This window comes from Epinephelus fuscoguttatus, linkage group LG8, assembly GCF_011397635.1.
Source record: "Epinephelus fuscoguttatus linkage group LG8, E.fuscoguttatus.final_Chr_v1".
Taxonomy (NCBI): Eukaryota; Metazoa; Chordata; class Actinopteri; order Perciformes; family Serranidae; genus Epinephelus; species Epinephelus fuscoguttatus.
This window is the reverse complement of record NC_064759.1, coordinates 24,592,273-24,598,272: the sequence shown is the minus strand read 5'-3', so window position 1 is coordinate 24,598,272 and position 6,000 is coordinate 24,592,273.

Below are 6,000 nucleotides of genomic sequence, written 5' to 3'. Positions count from 1 at the left end.
TGATCCTCTGGATGCAGGAGAAGTAGATGATTATGATGATGATGATGATTTTTTTTTTTTTTTAGAGCACAAACTTCTTGTGTTTATTTGAATTCAGAACTAGCCCAGCTAGTGACTGCTGTGAACAGGGCAGCTGACAACAAGGGAAAGACCATGTGACCGCTTGGAAAGACAGCTGACAGGAGTGAAAAGTCCCCAATGGTGCTGGCATGGGTTAGCAACCCATGGTAGCAGTGGTGAGGCCTAGCAGCCTTACTACAACCAAAAATTAGCTACAGCCAACATAGGAAAAATACCCCAGGAGTCAGCGAGAGCAGGGGTGGAAGATGACTCACAGGTGGATTACACGGTAACAGACATTGGAACGGACACGACTATGACTTGGATCTGTGACTCAGTGAAGGATAGGGGCACGGACCTATCCACCAGTGCTAGAATTAGCAGCACTCAGGGCAAGGTGAGTGCATCTGTAGAGGATAAAAGTAGCACAGTTGAGAACAAGATGCTTCAGGTTTGTCCTTGCGGCTGGCAGAAAGTAACATCAGTGAAAGGTCTCAGAACTCATCAGGGAAAGAAAAAGTGTGTGGCAAAGAAAGGGCAGAGTAGCCGCATTGATCAGTACTTCCTAAGAAGTCAGTCGAGTCAGTCGGATGAAGTCCAGTGGCAGGTAGAAAACCACAGTTCGCAGGATATCAGTAACGCTGCCACTGAGGAGGAGGGGGTAGTAAGAGAGGATGCAGGTGACACTGAGGCCAGTATGCTAGCCAGAGAGAGAACCATGGAGCAAAAGGTTAGAGTTAGATGGCCTAGAGCAAATGACAGTAAAGAATGGGAGATAGTTAATAGAGATTTGTCAGTAATCTTGAGTAGGCTTAGAGGAAATGCAATAGAAAGGTTAGAAAAGATGGGAGATATAATGTATTCATATGGTGTAGAGAGGTTTGGGGTGCATGAGAGAAAGAGGAGTGAGAGGGTACAGTCAGGTAAGTCTAGGCGGCAGAGAGAAATAGAGAAGTTAGTCAAGGAAAGAAGACAGTTAAGAAAGCAGTGGGAAAAGGCTACAGAAGAAGAAAGGGAGGGAATTAATGTGTTGAAAGCGGAGTTGAGAAGCAGGCTAGCAGTTCTTAAAAGGGCAGAGCATCTCAGGAAAAAGAGGAGGAAGAAGGAATATGCTAGGACAGGTTTTTTCAGGGACCCTTTTAAGTTTGTTAAAGGATTGTTCAGCCAGGAAAAGGGAGGGCAGCTTAAAGCAGAAAGGTTAGAGGTTGAGGAATATTTGAGAAACACATATTCAGATTTGGAGAAGAATAGGATAGTAGGTTTCCCACCTGATATCCCTCCATTAGGAGGGATAGAGCATGAGATGGATGTCAGGCCACCTAGGTGGAAGGAAGTTCAGGAGGTGGTCAGGCGTGCAAAGGCTTCTTCGGCCCCAGGGCCTAATGGAGTCCCCTACCGGGTTTATAAAAGTGCGCCTGATACCCTTAAATTTTTGTGGAAACAGCTAAGAATAGTTTGGGAAAAACAAATTATACCAAGAGCATGGCGTAGGGCAGGGGTGTCCTCATTCCTAAGGAGAAGGAGTCTGTGGACCTTAGCCAGTTCCGGATGATTTCTCTCTTGAATGTGGAGGGGAAGATTTTCTTTAGTGTAGTAGCGCAGAGACTAGCTAGTTACTTAGAAAGGAATAGCTTAATAGATACCATGGTGCAGAAGGCAGGAATAGCAGGTTTTTCAGGGTGTTTAGAGCATACTAGCATGATCTGGCACCAGATTCAGGCAGCGAAGATTAACAAAAGGGACCTACATGTAGTATTTTTAGATCTTGCAAATGCGTTTGGTTCAGTTCCGCACAGCCTCATTTGGAGTGCGTTTGACTACTTCAGAGTGCCACAGGTAGTTGTTAACTTAGTGAAAGCATACTTTCAGGATATTAGGTTGTGTCTAAGTACAGCAGGTTTCACAACAGGTTGGCAGAGGCTAGAAATAGGCATCATGGCAGGGTGTACAATTTCTCCGTTAGCATTTACTATGGCAATGGAAGTAATCATCAGGGCTTCTAAGTGGGTGGTAGGTGGGGAGAGACGGCAGAATGGGTTGCATCTTCCACCAGTTAGGGCTTACATGGATGACATGACACTGGTGACCACAACAATGCCATGTACAAAGAGGCTACTAGAGAAGGTAAATAAGAACCTCAAGTGGGCCAGCATGAAAATCAAGCCTGTAAATCTAGAAGCATCTCGATATGTAGAGGGAAATTAAGTGATAGGAAGTTTGTCATAGATGACGAGGACATCCCAACAATTAGGGAAAAGTCAGTAAAGAGCTTAGGTAGGTTGTACAATGTAGAGTTGAATGATAAGGAACAGGTGGTGAAATTTAGAAAAGATGTGGCTGAAGGATTGGATAGAATAGATAAATCAGAACTTCCAGGAAAGCTGAAGTTCTGGTGTTTGCAATTTGGGCTATATCCTAGGTTAATGTGGCCACTGTCAATTTATGAAATTCCAATAACTGTTGTGGAGAGAATTGAAAGGTTGGTTAGCTCCTACATTAGGAAGTGGTTGGGCGCTCCTAGGTGCCTAAGTAGTGTTGCATTGTATGGAAAAGGGATACTTCAGCTGCCAGTATCTAGTTTAACAGAGGAATTTAAATGTACCAAGGTCAGGACAGAGCTCTTGTTATCTGGGAGTAAGGATGTGGTAGTTAGGAGTGTGGTTCCAAATCCAACCAAGGGGAGGAAGTGGAACCCAAGATCGGCAGTTCAGGAGGCAGAGGCAGCTCTTAGGCATGCAGAGATTGTAGGTAATGTTCAGTTTGGCCGGGGAGGCCTGGGGCTTGGCTCAGGTAAACCGGTATGGAATACAGCAGGCCTCAAAGATAAAAGAAAGCTGGTTGTAGAACAGATAGGCAGACAGGAAGAGATAGTAAGGGGTGCAAAGGTAGTGGCCCAGGCTAAACAGGGACAGTGGTTGAATTGGGAAAGTGTAGAGAAGAGGAAGCTTAGTTGGAGGGACCTGTGGAGTATGGAGGAGAATCGTATTAGATTCCTGATAGGGGCTACATACGATGTCTTACCAACCCCCCAGAACCTAAAACTGTGGGTAAATGAGGACCCGTCATGCCCATTGTGTTCACGTACCGCAACTTTAAAGCATATTTTGTCAGGTTGCAAAGTTAGCTTGTCACAAGGCCGATATACATGGCGACATAATCAGGTGTTGAAATGTTTAGCTGCAGGCATCGAAGGGAAACGAAGACAGGTGAATTCAGAAGGTGTTAAGGATAGGAGCTTAGTAATTCAGTTTGTCCTGATGTCAAGCTGTACGCCGGTGGGTAACTGGTGAGGATAGCAACAATGGCGATCGCTACAGATGCTACAGACCACATTAACGATGCTATAGAGGTATTTCGCCACTACTCGCGTTAATGGAGGACCAAATTAAGGAAGCTGCTAAACTGGATTTGACGGCGATGCAGCTGGGCGTGCACGACGACGGAGACACTTTAAACGGGCAATGGTCGCTTGTTTTCGGCACCCCCGATGCATGGATACTAATGACGTCAGATTCTGGGTGAGTTGTTGATCTCTCCTGATTGGTTAGGGAAAAATCAAATTCCCTTCCCCTTGTAAATCGCCTTCAATGGAGGCAATGTCAGACTGAAGGTTCTGGGAGCTTCAGTCTGACACTCAGGCTATGCAAGATCGATCCTTTGTCATAGAGTCTTTTTTCATCAACGGAAAGTTCAGGAAATTCTGTGGTTCTGAATAAAAAGACAGTTCAAGTTTAAGCATATACTAAAAAACAAAAATCAAATGTCTCAGCTACTGTTTGTACGCCTATGGGGTCTAGGGGGTAATTGGCCATTTTTGACTACTTTGTTTGAAGTTGAAGTTTGCACTTTCCACACAAAATGAAACAGAGACTTAGTGTGGCATGCGTGTTGCTGCTACGTCGTCTCAAATCAGTCACGTGATTTTGATGCGCCAGCGTGGTTCTGTACCGCAGAGGGTTAAGTGTTTCAAAGGATAGATAGATCAGAAAATGATAACATACTGAATATGTACAGACTCAGGGATTACAGCCTGGCCATAGAGACTGGCACTGCCACTGACTAGAGAAGACAGGCTGTGTCAGCTCTGTCCTCAGAGACTGGTGGAGACAGAGAAACATTTCTTCCTATCTGTGGCTCATATAAAGACACCAGAACAAAGTTCTTTACAAAAATTGAATGTATACTAGAAGTTCTCGATCATTCTAGGCTTCCCCTCCACCCAGAGATATATTGTATATATCTCTATTGGAGACCTGAACCCTTGGGTCAGGTGACGTGGATAATTTCTTTAAGACAATCCACCTGTGGTCGTGGCTGACAGCAGCCCCAGTGATTTTTCTGATTCCGCTTGGAGCAGCGTGGCGTCTGTCACTGTGCTTCTTTGAGACAATTCTATCTTCAACCTTTACACAAAAAGAAAACTTTCGTTTAGCAAGGCTAACAAATACACAGTCTGTGCTGCTTACCTCACAGGGTTTGAGAGAGGGTGGTTGCCTCTAACGGTGGCTGTGTTGCGCTTTGCAAATACTGTCCTTGCTGTCGCACTCTCGGTCTTGGCATATTGTCTCTGTGGAGAGGCTTCCGTGCCGGTCCTGTTTGGGTGAGGGGAGAAGGATCCGTGAGTTTGTTGATAGCGAAGGGCTTCTGTCAGATCCAGTGTCTAGCGTTTTGTCCCCGTGCGGGGATTTTCGTCATGTTATCAACACAGAACTCTCTTCTTTGTCCACGGGGGCGTTGAGAAGGAGTTTGTGTGTTATTAAGGTTGCTGGCTGTCCCTTTGTTTGTATGTTGCACCATTCACACACAGTACATTCCACAATCCCACAGTTTTGCCAGTAAAAGTCTGGCAGCAGGCGTGCTGGGAGAGAAAGCTTCTGTGTTGTCAAAAACTTCCGCGTGGTGATCTCGCGAGGGCGGGGTTATCGTTTTGCGTGGTGTGTGGGGTTCAGTTGCCCATTGAGGATGGGCATGATGTGTGTGTGCATTGTTTGGGGGGGGAACATGCTGTTGCGGCAGTTGACAATCCGTCCTTCTGTATGGATTGTTCTATTCTGCCAGCATGATCCTTAGAGGCTCGGCTTTGCATGTTTAGGGCGAAGCGTAGGTGGCAAAGAGAGTTTACACCATCTGTAGTGCCCCAGCAGCCTAAGCGCCTCAAGATGGGGGATTTTGGAGGCAGCGTCTTTGTAGATTCCTGCCCCAAGTCCCCACCCAGGTCCTTCTTGCCTGGTGACAGAATCAGAGCTGATGACCAGGAGGATGTGGAGGAGAAAGTTGATGCATTAGGGCTATCGGATGATGCAGATGCTGACGGGATGATTGAGGAGAGTGAGACCAAAGAAAGTAAGCGCCAGAAATTCAGAAGCTTGATTGAGAGGGCATCTCAGGCCTTGGAGCTCAGACCAGTATTAGGTCAAGCTCCTCCCCCTCACGCTTTGATGAGGATGATGATCTCCCTGATATGGAGGTGCCTTTTGCAGTGCCTCTCCTGCCAGATGTGGGAGACTTGATGCACAAGACATTTGAGAATCCCACGGCGAAGCTTTCCTTTACTGCTACCACCAGACGGATGTCTGCCATGCAGGATAAGGAGAAGGTGGGCTGTGGTTCTTTGCCTCAGCTAGGCCAGTCAGTCACTTTCTGCCCTCTTATTTACAGCCAGCTCCGTGTTAGGGCCAGCTACTCCATCAGGCGACAGCAAAATGCTGGATGCCTCACTAGCCAGACTGCACAGGTCTATGGCAGTTCAGACTCAAGTGGCAATACCGGGTCCGTCTTAGCGCTGTACCAGCAGAAGTTGGTATGTCAGCTGAGCACTGGGGCTGATGCCCATCTTATTTCTGAGATACAGCTCGTTTCATCTATGTTGTCATCACTGATGAAAGAGCAGACACTGACCACCGGGAAGGGCATGTCGTCATTCTGGGTTTCCAGGCGCCA